General features: G+C 44.3%; 1 long non-coding RNA gene across 3 annotated transcripts; it reads right to left on the bottom strand.

Annotated features, from left to right (window-relative positions):
- Positions 1–779: 779 nt before the first annotated feature.
- Positions 780–15,153, bottom strand: LOC116944470 (uncharacterized). 3 transcript variants are annotated; one of them, XR_012942526.1, is made up of 6 exons: positions 14,665–15,153; positions 9,924–10,030; positions 8,909–8,945; positions 7,692–7,723; positions 3,351–3,429; positions 780–2,860 (listed from the first exon to the last, which is right to left on the bottom strand). It is a non-coding gene; the product is annotated as an uncharacterized LOC116944470 (long non-coding RNA). The 3 variants fall into 3 exon arrangements; XR_012942527.1 differs by lacking the exon at positions 14,665–15,153 and adding an exon at positions 12,443–14,657; XR_012942525.1 differs by lacking the exon at positions 14,665–15,153 and adding an exon at positions 12,139–12,411.
- Positions 15,154–17,533: the final 2,380 nt, after the last annotated feature.

The following is a 17,533-nucleotide window of genomic DNA, read 5'->3' as shown; positions in this document are numbered from 1 at the left end:
AATGTCTCCCCGAGATGCTCACCTGGCAGTGGGGAATGCGCGACTCACATTCAGATGACACCAACCACTTCAGATTTAGCCAGGCACACGGTTCACACTGCCAAGCACAGTTTACTTATATGTACGGTCGCAATATATGTCTATATAATGGTTAATGTATGTCCTCCAGACAGTCTCGTCCCTTCACCTGATGAAGGCCGCTTGTATTGTGGCCAAAACGTCGTGAGAATATTATTGTGTTATTTTATTTTATCAATTTATTATTTTATTCTCATTCTACGTGACTTTACCGAAAGAACCAAAGAAGATGAATCCTTGCAGTCACGAAAGCTTTAAATCGAAATTTAAATATAAAAACTGTTAATATTTTTTTCTGTTACTAAAGGTAACCGATTAAGATAAAGGTGTAGCGCTGCAATCTCGTGCTCACGCCACTGAGAGCTCAAGAGCCTCCACTAGAGGGCTCTAGAGGGGTCTCTGGGGGCGATTTCAAGTTCTGATACACACGTATACAACTAGATTTGAAGCTTTCGTGACTGCAAGGATTCCTACTCTTTGGGGTTTTTTCCGGTAAAGTCACGTGCTTTCGCTACGTTGTTTCCCACCTGAAGGACGCTTGTGTTGCGCACGAAACGTCGTGATTTAATTTAGTTTTCTAGTTTTCATTTATCTTATACCTATGTAAAAAAACCACAAAGAGTACGTATACAACTGCGTGGAACTACACGTCTCTGCCAGCTTTATATTTACAAATACACGCAAGTCACTCGAGACACGCATTGATGGATGGATAATTTATTCAACCAATTTACCAATCAGTAACCCAATAACATGAACAACACCAAGCACCATTTAGTTGGTTTCTTGTCAAATGTAGATTGAAAACGTCCCATGTTATAACTTTCAGACTAAAACATTTTGATTAATTGCATGCGTTTGAAATTTCGCGTTTTACATTTTACCCTTTCGCACCTAAAGAGAAGCGAAAACATCATTGTTGTATCCATAGTACCGCAAATGTCATTCTGGTGCTTTCATGCATAACGGTAATAGTTTTGTTCATGAACTAAATGCTAAAACTTTGGCACAGAGGTCAGGGAGGTCATGGAAACCACGAGTAAAGTCTGAACTAAAATAATGGAAATGGCCCGAAACACAATTGTTACAGCGCTTCCTTTATATGCAACACCAATGTCGTATTTGCATTTCCAGCACACGAAACGGAGCGGTACCAGCCAGCACCGCAGTGGCCGTGGTCGGGGCAAAGTGGAGGGGGTAGGAAGAGGACATGAGGTGCATCATAGGCTTTACCTATGCACGCCGGGTACCCCATATTGTATTAGTTTTTTTATCAATTTAAAATACCACAACTTATACTACTTGTATTATGCACCAAGTGTATGCTTTCAAAATGATTAACGGGTTGTTTTAGCAGGTTTTTTAAAATTTATGGGTTACTCCCCCCCCCCCCCACCTTTTTTCCCATGACATATCAGCGAGTTATTATTGGAATCGCTATTTGTATTCCTACACCTCTGCTTTTTTTTGTTTAAGTAGCAAAATCGTAGCCTTAACTATGTTCCAAACCCTGAATAATAATTTAATGTTATATACGGCCACATGCTAATATATAAGTACCAAATCCTATATGCCACTTACCAAGCAATAAACCCTCAGAAGATTAAAAACGGATAAACAATAAAGAAATGGCACAGCGTAGGTGCGCAAATTAAACATTTCTTTCTAAAAACTAAACATGCATCGGTTACACAGCACAGCAGCACTCTTCGTTTGAGGTTAGGTGGGAAGTGTTAACAGGAGGATCAATCATGTTATTTTAGATATTGTGGAATGGTGGTGGTTGTGGTAAAGTTGATTCTGAAAAAAGGGGAAATGTAAAGTACGAGAGTAAAGGGGAATCAAAACGGAGCAGTTAATGGGATTTGAGCAATAAGGCGGAACTACATGACAGAAGCTTAAAGATCGCCAATGATGAAAAGGGTCTGTCAGTTATGAAATTGAAAATGAGTATGAAACTACCTAGATAGTAACCATGTTGCGATGTTTCAGGCATTGTGTTTAAGGATAGATAGATATATATATTTCACAACGGTTATTTAAAAGTAAATATTTCTTGGTCAAAAGCGCATCTCACAAATTAGGCCAGCGTTCACCAAATTACAGCATCATTGCGCATCAGATATTGGAATGCCGTACTGTGCTCATACTTGGTCAGTCATGCAATAGCGCCTGAATAAGATATATTTATGCTGCAGTCTGTACTGCAGTTGTTTTCTTACCAAAGCAATCTGAAGTCTAGTAGTTAATAAAAAAATATGGATAATTAATCACCGTTGTAGCGATGGGTTATATGCTGTTGTATATGAAGGTTCAGTAGTAGCTGTTGCAGGTACGCTGTGTTCAACAACTCATGCTTAAGCAGCTGAATTGATCATTTTCAGTGTTTGAGAAACATCGCCGAAGGTCTGACCTTCACACACATTGCTCACAAACATCTCCACAAACGAGTATGTGACGTTTCCCAGTGATTTGATTCGATTCCAAATGGCACTCGCGATGCTTTTCAATGCACTGCCCAACAACACCACGGGGGTAGCGACCACCAAAAACAATGCGGAAATCCCGAGAGCTATAACGAAAGAGATGACATTGTACACAAAATAGAAGAACATGCGGCTCGTGAAATCAGCAAGGGTCATGAGAACCGAGAGCCCTTTTCCATGATAAATATCTTTAATAGCTTGGGAAATCAAAATGCCAACGGCTTTGAAGCTGCGTATTCCATTATTTTTCACGGATTCTGCGATGTTTCTTGCAACGTCTTTGACTTCAGCTTGAACTGCAAAGACAGGGGTGGGGGGGGGGGGATATTTTGGACAAAAGCACAAGTGCTGTGTTACGGTATCTTACAGCAGCAAAGACTCTACAACTTTAGCTATGTTTTACTGGTAGGAACCTCCTGGTTACACCAGCCCACAGGGGATTGTGTCCGTTCGTCTGTCGTGCACCCAAAAATGGGAGGGGTGGGGCTGGGTGGGGAGGGAGGGGCTGGGTGGGGAGGGAGGGGCTGGTCACCCCGTGGTGCCCTTATAAAACTCAACGTTTAACCTACTCACGCCGGCTTGTGCCCGCCCACAGTCGGGAATATTTGCGGAATACACCACGCCGCCGTTGACCCTGGCCATTGACCGAGCAACCCAACGTTCCTACCAGCTCCCACCACAGGAATGTGTTAGTTCAGTTAATATATGCGTTTATTGAAATACCCAATACACGTACGATACATTTTCATTAAAAAATAAGTGATGCTGTACAATATCGATGCTTACTTTCGTTGAACAATTTTCCCACTTGAATTTTTTTTATTTTTTCAATTTCACTTTCCAATTCTTGGTTTTTTTTCTGCATCTGAAAGCAAAACCAAAACAAATGCAAATAACGATTAATAGCTGTTAAGTGTCGAGATGCCGAGATGTTTTTTACGATACAATGCAATACAGGACTCAAAATAATCCACGACCCTACAATTCGCTAATCCCTGTAATTTGCCACTTACATACTATTTCACTTCAATTTCTATCACAATCAGTTCCCCACGACGTAATTGTATTTATCAATGTCATTGTCTTGTTTTTTTGTGCTGTTGCAATGACCCATGTGGGATGAGAAACTTACCTCGCGCGTTATATACATCAAAACATTTTTAAAACAAAACTCTACAAAGTCAGTCTCAACACACCGTGTAGTGTGGCTATTTCTTCAATTACAACTCTTTCACTGCAGAAATAATGTTAACAACAACCATTCTACGTGACTTTACCGAAAGAACCAAAGAAGATGAATCATTGCAGTCATGAAAGCTTTAAATCGAAGTGTGCCAACACTACACTCACACAAATGCAACCGTTCAAACGGCTATACACATACACACCAACCACAATGAAGACAAACACAACTAATGCTCAACACAACGACAACCACGGAGATATTTCCTTGTGTGCAGCCTTGTTAAAGTAATGGCCGACTTAAGACTTCTCAGGTACCACTCGTACATTCTTGAGGAAATTTACGCATTCCTCTTACGTAAATTCCGTGGGGAATTGGAAATTCGAAAAGTCGTGGCCGACGCAAAAAAATAATGACTGTGTAAAGCCATTCGTTACTCGGGAGACGTGGATTTCTGATCGATAATAACTTCTGATGTTGCCGCTGCCTATTTCCAGGCACCGTCTGACTCATGTAAGGTTACTGTATTATTTTTTGGTGCAAGGATGGCTCTTTAACACAGCCAGTTTAGCCAGTTATGATAGGTGGGATCCTAGAATTGATCGAGTATGTTGGAAAATAAACTTTAAGAAAAAGCTCTGCATAGGTCTTAACGACAGTGCCCCAATTGGCTGGAATTGTCACCGGTTTACTTTGAATTGGGTGATTTCCATTGCCAATTCGCAGCAAGCGGTCTGATAATTTTCCTGCATGAACATCTCCCTGCAGCCTCACACATTGGTTTGTGGTCAGACTCAATTTATGGACACTAGAACAGAGATACGATGTATTTGAACAGGCCTTTATATTTCATCTCCAGGGGTTACCCTTGGAACAATTGGCAGTATTTGCCTAAAATCTCCAGAGGACCAATGTGACTCCCCCCCGTACATCTGTTATTGTCCCTCAGATCCTGCAAGGTGAGATGCAGTGCTTCAAGAGCCGCTTTAATGGACATCTCGTCCATGCGTCCCAAACAATTAGTTTGCTGCTCTGCAGGATCCGAGCTAAACCTGTGCCCTTGATGATGCGACACACCAAATTCTTTTATCGTTGCAAATCTAAGGGCAACTTCAAAGCCGAGTGGGCTGTTCTTTCACCAGTCAGAAGAGTTGCAGCAATTCATGAAGGAGGCAAAAGCAATGGCGATGTGCTTTTCAGATCTAATCTTGGCAGTAAATTGATCAGAAATGTTTAGCAAATTCCGCCTGGAGCATCCAGGAAGATAATTCCACCAGTGTCTCTGTCAACCATGTTCACAATTATGTTGTAGGCCACCGTCTGATCCTGTGACAACAGAAGTACAGTTTTGGAAATCTCCTGTGCCAACTGGGTGGCAATGTAGAATGGTTCCTGAAAAAAATCGTTGCTGAGCCTGTTGGCATCACCTCTTTGTGGCAGAGGAAGTCCAAGCTGCAAATGCTGCAAATATTTCCCGACCATAGATATGACCTTGTCCTCAATCAAAATTAGTGTGTGATTGAGCATGTCATTATTGTACTGCAAATTTACATTAGAGCTGTCCTGTCTAACCCTTTGCAGAATGTCCTCAGCTATATAGTGTTTGTGAGTTTCCCACAACAGCCTGGAATTGGAGAGAGAGCAGGTTATGAAAGGAACAGCAATCAGATTTCTCAATTTGAAGGCAGATCTGGTAGCGTTCCAGTGGTCATCATTTTCAAGAAGCCCCCTTCTCTGGAATGTCTCATGAAATGTTCCACGCCTTAGTGCTGCATCAGAGAAGATTCCAGGATCAGGAACCGTTATACCACGTTTTCGTCTCTACCATGTTTTGTTTGGCTGCCAGTGTCCCGGCAAAGTAGACTTGTAGAGGAAGGATTTTGTGCTCTTTCTTGGGCATTGCCACCATTGAAGAAGACATGTTGACCTTTTTCCAAGTGGACACATAAGTGTGTAACTGCAGGGTACTGCTCGTGAATTGGAAACTCCAGAATACTCTGCAATTCTTTGCAAAGAATATTCACCTGCAGGAGTTCTCATATGCAATACATCCCAATTCTGGAATTCATTGCCAACTTTGAGAATTTCAACCTCATTTGCAGTCGGGACATTAAAGCGAGGCTCATGCACACCAGCAGGTGTCCTGTCTGCTCCGATGACAACTTTCTGCTCATCTGTGGTCATGTTTTCAATGGCTGTTTTGAACAGCTTGACGTAGGGATTCTTTTTCATGCAACATGTCCTGCAGAGCCATGCCCACATCAAAAATTTGATCTGGAATGTTGCTGTCGCTGTGTTTCCTATTCCTGTGTGCCTCCCATGCAAGTACATTTTCAGGCACTTGTGCTGCTCATTGGGAAGAGGCAGCAGGCAGGAAGACAATGTTGTGGTAGACCTGAACTTGAACCTTGAATTTGCCATACATATGTTTCAATGCCAATGTGATCTGCTCCACAGGATGTCATTTGGAAAGCAGAGTTGTATTTTCTGGAGGTGTCTAAGAAACCGTTTTGAGAATTGGAGTGAGTGCCCAACACCGATGACTTGGCCCCACATGTTACCTCGCCGTCTCTGCAGCGCGCGCCTTTCGTCTCCCCCGTTCCACTTTTTGGCCCCACATGTTATGCAGAATATTGCCGTTCCACCAATACTAACCAAGACACGTATTGAACGTCTGGGTCAGAGGAATGCTGCTTCCTTTACTTCTGCCAAATCATTGATCACATCGTAAAACACTCCGCTGCTGTTGCTGCTGCTGAACCATCGAACACATTGTAAAACACTCCCCGCGCTGGCTGCGGCCACGTCAAACCGGTCCTGAAAGGCCATCCAATCGCCGCCCACCGCGATGAATGGGCGTACGGGAGGTAGCCGACGGAGCTTCTGGCCACCGGACTCAATTACGGGCAAGGGGCGCACCCACCGGACTCGCGCATGGAGACGCCGGGTTGCCAATTCGCGTCGGTAATGACGGCCGGATAAGGAGTCCCAGATTTTGACATGGCGGCGAAAGCCGGACGCACTTCTGGCACCAGTTGTTGTGTGGTGCACGACGGCTCGGGGGCAGATTTCTAGCCAAGGGCTTACGCCCTTTATTTAAACACAAGGGATAACACTGTACACCAGAGGTAGGTAGGCGTCCCTTACACTCGGTCCTTCACGCGGGCCTCCGGCTCTGTCTGTCCCTAGCCTCGGCTATCATCTTGGGCTCTCTCACTCGAGCCGGTACGGGGGTTCAGCCAACACCGCCCGACCGAGGAGAGCAGCACGCCACGTAACGTAGCCGGCTCTTGCAGACTTCCTTGAGCCCTACCCCTGGCTATCTCTTCGGCTCTCCTACTCGTAGAACCCGGACGGGGGATCAGCCAGCACCGTCTGGTCGCGAGCAGGAGAGAGACCTTGTTCAGACGCTCACCATCCCGGGCTACCCCCCCCCCCCCCCCCCCTTAAGTAGCTGCCGTGACATGACGTCACGTCGTCACACTGCTCTACATATGTCAATAACGCAATTGCTCAATCAATCGTTCATTTTGCGTGTTAATATCGCCCTCAATGAAGTCGGCATCAGTGCACATTGCAACAGAACGGGAGTGGTAACGGAGCATTGAACAAGAAGACTAAAAACACCCGTCACGACCTCAGCGGCTAACACCGACTGAGCAAAATAGATTGCAACCGCACGCAACGAATATACAGCATAAAATATGTACGTGGTGAATAAACTTAATCAGTAAATAAACCGGTTTTTAAAACTTTTATGGTGTCAATTAGCCGTCATATTTTTCAACTGTCTTGCTTTTATCTCAGTCCAACTAAATGGGATACGCGACATTGTACTATAAAATATTGAGTAAAATCCCAAAACCCATATGTTTACAAAAAAAATCCAAAATCAGGCGTGACAGTCAGAAATTCAAAAACATGAACCGAGATCGGGCGCTTACCTCCATGTATTTTTTTTCATTCTCAGAACCGTCTGGAAATAAAACAAATGTCGATGGCTCAGGTCATTTTCTTTTGGGATGTATGCCGAACTTCTTTCACACCGTACCTTATACAAGGTAATGTTGGAGGTACCGCACCGTACCTTATACAAGGTACGGTGCGGTACCTCCAACATTGGAATCCAGTGTTCGGATAAAGGACTTCCCATGCTGTGTTAGTCATGGGGGCTTGTTTGAGCATACTTCACAATGTTGATCAGTGCGGGTTGGTATAAAGGAGGCTGCCATGACCGGTTCAGATATCATTTACCACCAATTTTTATACGTGGCCCAATAATCGAACTTAGGCCTTTGGCTTGTGCCACCGTTTTCCTTAAATCCGTGTCCTCTATACCTAAAATATTCGTGCCGAGAGGTCATTTTTTGGACACCGCATCGCGCGCTTTCAGATGCCCTTCTGCGGCCGTTCAGACAGCTCTTCCAAGATTAGGAAGCCACTGGGCCTAAGCACTTTGAAATCATCAAGATTGAAAACTCATTTCTTTCCAACTGCTCTTTGTGTTTAGTTTATTGTCCTTCCCCAGCCCCCTCTGATTAGCGCAGTTGGCTACGCATGGCGTGAAAGAAGTTCAACATACATACAGCAACATCAGCTATACTAAAAATAAGAATTCCATCTTGACCTTAGATCACAATAGAATTGTTTTACCGGGCGTTTACATTTTTTTGTATATCCAGCGTTGAGGTCAGCGTGTGTCTTTAAGCCAGGTTCATGACGTCCAATGCGGATATCTAATCGGCCGGTGGACCCGCAACAAGCGTTTACGAAATGTCCGTGAAGACGGCATGGAGTGCTGCCTTACATCTCTGCCTTTTACATCCCACGGGCGCTGCCGTCGCTACATACAAGTAAAGGCTATCTCATACATTATTCTTGCAAGACGTCTAGCCAGTGTAAAATAGTAAAATGCTCCCTTGGGCGGCTCTCTAGAGCTCCCGCTCGTGAGGACCTTCCAACAGCATGGGCACATGAGAGGTAAATGTTCTGCATCTTTCTCTCATGAATTTAAAGTTAAAGCAATGTCAGGGGCCAGCTTTTAAAAGAAATTAAACTTTAAAAAAAACGATAGCAGCAGAAAGAAAAATGCGGCCTTTTCCACAGTAACATATCTCTACGTAGAAGTAAGAATGCATATTGGGCTGGAAATATAACAAACCTGGAGATGCCCTCTTCCGACCATTGTTGGGAAACATCTGAAAAGTAAAATGAATTGCATCTTGGTTACACCTTTCATCAATACAAGGAATATAATTATTGTGTAATAAGGTAAACGTGGTGCAGCCCCTGCATTTACTTTCGAATGTTACTGCTTGGGGAAGGGTGGAGCCACAGGAGGGGCTGTGGGGGGCTCAGCCCCCCTTGAAATTTTGGGAAAGTCGGTAATCGGGATAACCGGATATCTGGCTGCTGCAAAATGCTGCAGGCTGCCACCTTGTGCTGCCCTGCAGGCTGCTTGAGCGGCAGCCTTTCGAACTTATCAAACTTATTAGCCACATCAGCGGCTCCGACCTATTCATAAACTCCGCGTTCAAATCCAATAAAATTTGTTTCATACATTTGTGGCGCCAATTGGAAAACACAAACACTGGATATCTCAGAATATTGAAGTCAGCCCCCCCAAAGTCAAAATCCTGGCTCCGCCCCTGCCTATACAGGCTGGGAGCACAAACTGGGATCTGTAGATTTAAATTCCATTATACTAAACAACATTATAGTAAACGACATTATATACTAAACAACAACAACTCTCCTGAAGCCCTCTCGGGGCTAGCAGATCGACGTTGGCATTTAGCTCCTGAAAATATTTCCACATGCAAGAATAGAATTATAATATAAAGACAACGTGCCCTCTTCTAAACGGTGTAGGGTGGAATTTATATCTTGAGTCATTGGTTGAATTTCCAAACATCTCTGGTGGAAATGTAATTTCTTAAATATTTACTCAGCCTTGAATGCTATTCAGTAAAATCGGCAGGTACACTTTTCATTAACAAAGGCTCAGAAACAAACCCACACATTTTTATTGCTATTGATACATTCCAATAATAATGCTAGAAACGGGGAAACTCAAGTAATAACTAAGTGGGTAAGTTGAAACTTAATTTTAACCTATATTTTGTTGTAATAAAAGTTATAAAATGTGAAGATAAATGTAGGTGGAAGTATTTTACCTTGTTGTGAAATTGTCGAGAAGCTTGGAAGATGAACAAATGCGGCTGTGATCTGGACCGTCCGTGTAAGCTCGAAGGCTATTTATACTCCCGGCATGGAAATTCCCCTGTAAGCGGAAACGTGCCATAGCCTCTATGATACTACCAACACTAAAGTCACCCACACCACTACTAAACTCGCCACACAAAACACCACTACTGCACTCACCTACACCAACACTAAACTAACCACAGCTCACCTACACCAACACTGCAAACCAACCGGCTACCATGAGAGATTCGTTCATGAGGCCATTCACATATACAAGCACAGACAATTTCAACCGAGAAGATGGATTCTGGCTTAGTAACCATTGGAAAGATGTTATAAACCATTTCGGTTCTTAATCGATTGTATTTTACGGTGACCTTCAGACCGCAGTCCATTCGCTGGCCTTGACTCTTAATACCTCTCACCACGGTTAATGGTATGGTTTACAATATGGAGTATAACAGCGCCTCGCAGCTGTCTCTCTCCCCCTCCTCCGTTCCGACCATGGATGAACTCGTCCGTCTGAACGGGGCTCGTAGCTATCCGTGGGCTAAAGTCGAGGGTAAGAATCCACCCATTTTTCGCCATATAGCATTGTGATATATAACGCCTTATTGTTGGTAGCTTAGCTGATTGGAGAATATATAGAGTTTATTGATAACATTGAGGTAATTTATATTTTAGTTTTTTTATTGGTTTACTATATAGTATTCATTATATAGTGTAGTGTATACTCAGTTACTGTGAATAGCTCAGATGTGTAGGCTTTGACTTTAACATAGCCATTTCTGTGACCAGTCACAAGCTAATCACTCAGCTATTTCAATGCTAAATTCTATGCCAATTCCTTTGTCAAGGCGCTTTGTTTCTTCTCACACAGCTTAAAGGTCGCGATCTGAGCGTGGCTTTGTTCGCTCCAGCGCTGTCCTCCAGACAGTCTCGTCCCTTCACCTGATGAAGGCCGCTTGTGTTGTCGCCAAAACGTCGTGAGAATTTTATTGTGTCATTTTAGTTGATCAATTTATTATTTTATTCTCATTCTACGCGACTTTACCGAAAGAACCAAAGAAAGTGTATTATATTTAACTTCTTGGTGAATATAATTATTTTTTTGTGGGAGGAGGCAGCTCTTTCTCATCTCAGAAATAATATCCAGAGAATCAATGCAACGGAAAGTAATTTAACATCACGGACACGGACAACACCCAGCTGGTGCTGTAAGGTGGTTTCCCCTAACAAAAGGGGAAGTTTCGAGGTTACTACATTAGGTTCGTTTTAAGACGTGGCAATATACATGGTGTCAATGACCTCTGTACCATGGCCAGGGGCGGAGCCAGGATTTTGACTTTTGGGGGGGGAGGGGGGCTGACTTCAATATTCTGAGATATCTAGTGCATGTTTTCCAATGGGCGTCACATGTATAAAACACATTTTATTGGATTTTAACGCAGAGTTTTTTAATAGGTTGGAGCTGCTGATGTGGCTAATAAGTTCGATAAGTTCTAAAGGCTGCCGCTCAAGCAGCCTGCAGGGCAGCACAAGGTGGCAGCCTGCAGCATTTTGCAGCTACTTATTTCTACCACGGGTCTTTTTTTGTTAGATCGCGTAAATGGCGTTAAACCTGCCACCACCCGACAAAGCCAATTAGCAAGGTTTGTCACGTCAACAGAACATTGTGGATTTGCTCTCCAACACACCGGTGTGCTGTACTAGAAACGAATTGGCATGTTCTGTTTACTTGACCAACCCTTACTAATTGGCTGTATCGGGTGGTGGTGGGTTTAATGACACATTTATATATTTATTAGCGATCTAACCTAAAAGAAACCCTGTATTACTGTTTTTTTCGGTGAAGTCACGTAGAAATAACAAAAGAATAAAATTATATAATAGCATACGACTTTTCGATCGCAACAAGCAATCATCATCAGGTAGAGGAAACACATAACCGCAGATATATATACAGACCTTAAGTAGGGGGAATTAACAGATATACCAGGGGATACAGAGAGAGGGAACATCACACCAAATCAAACAGGGTTTAGCAAATTTTGGAAACTATATAAAGCAACACAAACGGTCGGTTAAAACACAATTGACGCATGGTTTGGTTGAATACGCCGTTTCAAAGATTGTTAAATTGTAAGTTAAGTGTGAAATTTAAGATAGTGATAGAATACTTACCGTAGAGCGACCTTTGGTGGAGAGACACGCGCACAGTTAAGGAGTAAAGTAAATCTGTCCCGAGGCTTTAAGAAGGCCAGTGATGTAGGAGGGCTAAGGCTCATAGACAATGGGACACAAATTTGCATGATATAAGTTGTCAGGCACACAGTTGTCAGGCACACCCAGAGATCGGGTGCAGCAGCGCACACTTAGAGGTCCCCAGGCACACAACCATAGATAGAGACAACACAGCGACACAAATCTAACTCAAGACACAAAGGTAGACACACCAGCAGAGAAACAAAGACAACAGAATTCATACCTTCCCGTAGAGGCGGTTCGAACTTGATTAGGAGCTTTCGTGACTGCAGGAATTACTGTTTTTTTCGGTAAAGTCACGTAGAAATAATCAAAAAATAAAATTATATAATACCCTGTATTATGGATGATATTGGTCGCGCAAGCCTACGTGTTAAACTATTTGTTATTTATTGTCAAGTATGCTCGGGCGGCTTTACACCTCCGAGTGAGTTCCCCCCGCACACATTTTTCAAACATGTGTCCAACAAACATGTGTCCAACAAACGTGTCCAACAAACACGTGTGCACCTCACCGGGCACATGATACTGCTACTGCACAGCTTCGCATGTTATCACCGCCGCAGTTCGAGGCTGCGCGTTCCTTAGCTGGGCAAGATCTCCCCAGTGGGATGCCTTTGGCTCACCTACAGCCCTACTAAACTCACCACGTAGCTCACCACTACTAAACGCCCTACACAGAACACCAATATTAAAGTCACCCACACAGCGCATCACTACTACACTCACCAACACAGATAAACTCACCACTCAGCTCTCCAACAAATACTAAACTCGCCACACCGCTCTCCAACACCAATACTAAATTCACCACACAGCTCACCTAAACAACTTCGTATGCATATATTTATATTCATAGTATTGTTGTTACTTCCACAAACTTTGTAATTTCACTAAGTATAATAAGCACCTTTGGGATGTTTCACGTGAAATTTGCTTTAGAAAGAAATAGTTTATCATGGGCATTATTATTTTGTATTCACCGCTCAAGAACATCAATGGGAATAGAATCCAGACATTATGAACATCGCATTTTACGAGCAAATACGTTAAAGGTTAAAAACGTCGATAAGCGTATTGCATTACATTTTTAAAATATAATTGTTAGCTTGGGAGGAGGCAGATCGTTCCGAACTAAGAAATAATATACAGTCAGTGGAACGGAAAGTAATTTGAGATCGCCGACACAGACAACACCCAGCATGCGCTGTTAGGTGCTTTCCCTGAAACATGAGAAGTTTCATCGAGGTCAATGCATGAGATTCGTTTTGAGAAGTGAAAAACGTACCCATGGTGATAACTGCATACAATGGCTGGACTCTACATTCAAGTGTCATTCATAAAGGCAGGTCCTTATTAGTTGTCACGTATGCTATGGTGGGTTTACACCTCGGAATGGGCAGTCCTGGACACATTTTTTCAAAAACGTGTCCAGCAAAACACGTGTCCACCTCGCTCGGCACATGATAGGAGTTGTAAATAATTAGCTATTACCCATAAAAAAAACTGTGTACGATAGTGGTTTTCCTAAAGAGGAGCCCCCCCCCCCCCCCCTGTAGTCGAACGATCAAATCTTACAACCCGACGAAATTACCAATCAGAGATTTGCCCCCTCATATGCGATCGTTGTGGATCAGGAATCGCGGCTAATTGGGTATCGATTCCACTTAGTCGATCCGGCAGCACCCAAGCTCAAGTCGATCGGACAAGTCATATTGTATTTTTTTTATCTTCAATTAAAATCCACGATTCAGAGCATACAAAACGGTATGTCCGATTTTTATGAAACTTGTTATAGTAGTGTATCGGCGAGTCCTTTTGGGACATGTTTTAGCGGGTTTCGGTTTATACCCGCAACCCTAGCTAGCATCACGGTTATTTAAATTATGGTGGGGGCCCTCATTTCACGTGACGCCCCAAATGACCGTGTGCTGAATATAACCAAGATCACTGCCGGTATATTCAACATGTATAGGGTTTGCTAAGAATTCAATCTCTACACAAATCTTACATTGTCAAAAGGGCAACAGGCTCACTGCTTCCCCGGAGGAATGCACGCATCACAAGCCACTATACCAACCCAAATGACCTTCGCAACAACACAACAACCAACACCATCATACAACAACCCGATGACCACGGCTTAACAGACTTCCTCCACCACGAACGCTGCGAGGGGAAAAAACTGCCGAGCAAAACCCCGAAGGCACGCCCGAAGCATCACCCGGCTCTGAAACAGAACACTCTCAGTGGATCAGTGCCGGCCACCCCGGGCAGGATCGGTCCCGGCCACCCCGAGCAAGATCGGTCCCGGCCACCCCGTGCCGGATCGGTTCCGGCCACCCCAGGCAGGATCAGTCCCGGCCACCCCGGGCAGGATCGGTCCCGGCCGTCCCGAGCAAGATCGGTCCCGGCCGTCCCGAGCAAGATCGGTCCCGGCCGTACCGAGCAAGATCGGTCCCGGCCGTCCCGAGCAAGATCGGTCCCGGCCGTCCCGAGCAAGATCGGTCCCGGCCGTCCCGAGCAAGATCGGTCCCGGCCGTCCCGAGCAAGATCGGTCCCGGCCGTCCCGAGCAAGATCGGTCCCGGCCGTCCCGAGCAAGATCGGTCCCGGCCGTCCCGAGCAAGATTGGTCCCGGCCGTCCCGAGCAAGATCGGTCCCGGCCGTCCCGAGCAAGATCGGTCCCGGCCGTCCCGAGCAGGATCAGTCTCGGCCACCCCAAGCAAGATCAGTTCCGGCCACCCCGGGCAGGATCAGTGCCGGCCACCCCGGGCAGGATCAGTGCCAGCCACCCCGAGCAGACTCAGCAGGCTCAGCAGGCCACTTTGAGCAGGATCAGTAGTGGAATCAAATCCCGCCCAGCTCAGTCTCCAGCACAGCAGCCGCCTCGAACAAGCCGAGGGGCGAAATGAAATCCCCCCCCCCCCACTCCCTTCCCTTGGTTCCCCTCGACGGGGTCTTTTATTAAATCACACAATTTGGCCCTTCCCCCATTTGATTAGCACGGCGTGCCCACGGCGAGTCCAAACCCCCGTGCCCACGAGCTAATCCAATCCCACACACCTGCAACCAATTTCACACAAAGCCACCCCCCGCAAGTCACTCGCTTTTCCCCAGTCAAAAAAACACCCTGCCACCCATAGCTATCACTCTGACTGCCACAAGTAGCCTGTTCGTTTAGTCGATCAAAGTACTGTGTTAAATCGCTGTTTAAAAAATATGTTTTTATTCTTAGAAATCAATGTTATGCCAATGTAAGATTTTATCATAGCTGCGATTCAGTGTATTCCGGTGTCCTATTCCATCTTTAACTTGACTGTGTCAATACTTAAGAATTTACCCCAGGCCAATAGAAATGGGCTAACATACATGACGCCATGCACTTAATCCCCATGTGACATGCCATGACAGAGTCTGACGCCACTGTGATCACTTGGTCTCTGAGCTGTGGACCTGTCAGTTGTTTCGTTTCGCACTCTCCTCCACATTTGGATATTTAAATTCCTGGTACAAGTGGCCCTTATGGATTACTATTCTGGCTGTTGTACCTTTGCCGGATATCCATGAGTTTTCCTTTTTGACATCCCAACGCTATTTTAAACTAGGGTTATTCCTTTGCATGGTGGCGAGATGTTAACTACCTCGCCTGGTATGGAGGTCGTGGAATCCATACCGCCTGTATATTTGGAGTTTCCATGTTCTCCACATTTAGAAACGTACGTTTAGAGTATTTGGCTGCTATAAATCTCCACGTGATAAGCCACTTCGTTGAGCTATCATTTGTGGCCAGGTCTCGTCTGAAAAAGAGCCACAGTAGATCATCAATTATCCGGTGATTTCGGGGGGGGGGGAGGGGGCGCCGGGATTTTTGAAAACGGCGGATAAGCACGCCATTATTTAAAATAGCTTATTTTTGCACATTCTTGCAAAGAATATGAATAGAATCTTGTAGGTGTTGTATATATTTGTTTGAAAATTTGTTTACAAGGTGAAATTAGCATAAAAGTGCAAATAGACGTAAATAAATATCCTGTAAAATATACTGTTTACTGTACCGTACTTACCACTGCAATCTTGCAGACTGCATGGACTGATGTACATACGCTCTTGTTTCAACAACATGTTTTTTTTCATACATATGGTGCTGATCTTCGGATTGGTACAGCTTTTGGAGCGGTTTTCTGTCCCGGCGACTATTTTCGCCAGAGAATGTTGGAAGCCAGATAATCGTGCCGCTTCCATGTTTTGAGATTCCAGGGACGCACGGGACCCACCATGCAATTGTAGACATATCGGAAGGGGAAAGGGTTAACCTCTGCGCGTGTAGTTACTGCTTGTGCAATGTCTACATTACTCCAGCCATCCTGTCTCCAATTTGGATTGGGATTTCCAGTTGCTCTCGTGCACCCTATATTATGAGGCCAACCGTCATTAGTATGGATACGAGCTGCTAGAAATTGCTCAGCCAGAATAATGATGGCACCAATATCCTCGGAGGTCCTTTCTTTTTAAAAAAACACCACAAGGTCTCATGGACTGATTTGAAGGGCCTACTTATGTGGCGCCAGGTCACATAACCCCTCTATCGTTCCAGGTAGTGTCGTGTTAGCATGATGAATTGACCAAATTTCTCACCTCTCTCTGGTTTTGCAGACCTATACATTTTGCAGAAACCTTCATTCAAGTAATACCTTGCCATCAGGGCTGCTTCACTTTGTCATAAACCACTACACTGCATCTACACTACTTAGCCGTTGATACACCAATAGTGCCTGCCCTCCAAGCAATTTACTCAGGTTCACTGCCCAGTCTTGCACTGGTCACTTATGGCACTTGTTGTTTATGCCGGGTTGTGAAAAATTAGTAAAAAGTAATAAAATTTAGATAAAAATAAAAAAATTGCTTAATTATCCGAATTTATGCTAATCAGAGCGTGGAGTGTTTGCTCCAGCCTTCTTGATTACTCTATCCGAGGGATTGTGTGGGACAATCACTACACAAGTATTAAAGCATGAAACATGCAGACCTGATTCTTTGCAAAAGGTATCTATTTGGTGTTTGGAAATCTTAACACCTGTAATATTGCCAGAAAGGGTAAAACCTATCCTTAATTTTCAACTTATCTCATATTTATAGCCAAGGCGTTTTACAAGGCTTATGATTGGTACAATTAGGGTAACTAAAAGTGATATGGTGAATAGGGATGGGGTATAGGGAGGGTGGTTAGTAGGTACCGGAATTACGGGGGTGTCGAGGGATGGAGGGAAGGATGGGCCAGGGAGAAGAGGTGGGGGGTCTTGAGGGAGGAGCGTA

This window comes from Petromyzon marinus, chromosome 21 (assembly GCF_048934315.1).
Source record: "Petromyzon marinus isolate PM22_M1 ecotype Great Lakes invasive population chromosome 21, UKy_Petmar_22M1.pri1.0, whole genome shotgun sequence".
Lineage (NCBI taxonomy): Eukaryota > Metazoa > Chordata > Hyperoartia > Petromyzontiformes > Petromyzontidae > Petromyzon > Petromyzon marinus.
The sequence above is the reverse complement of the archived record's forward strand: the minus strand, read 5'-3'. Positions and strand labels throughout refer to the sequence as shown.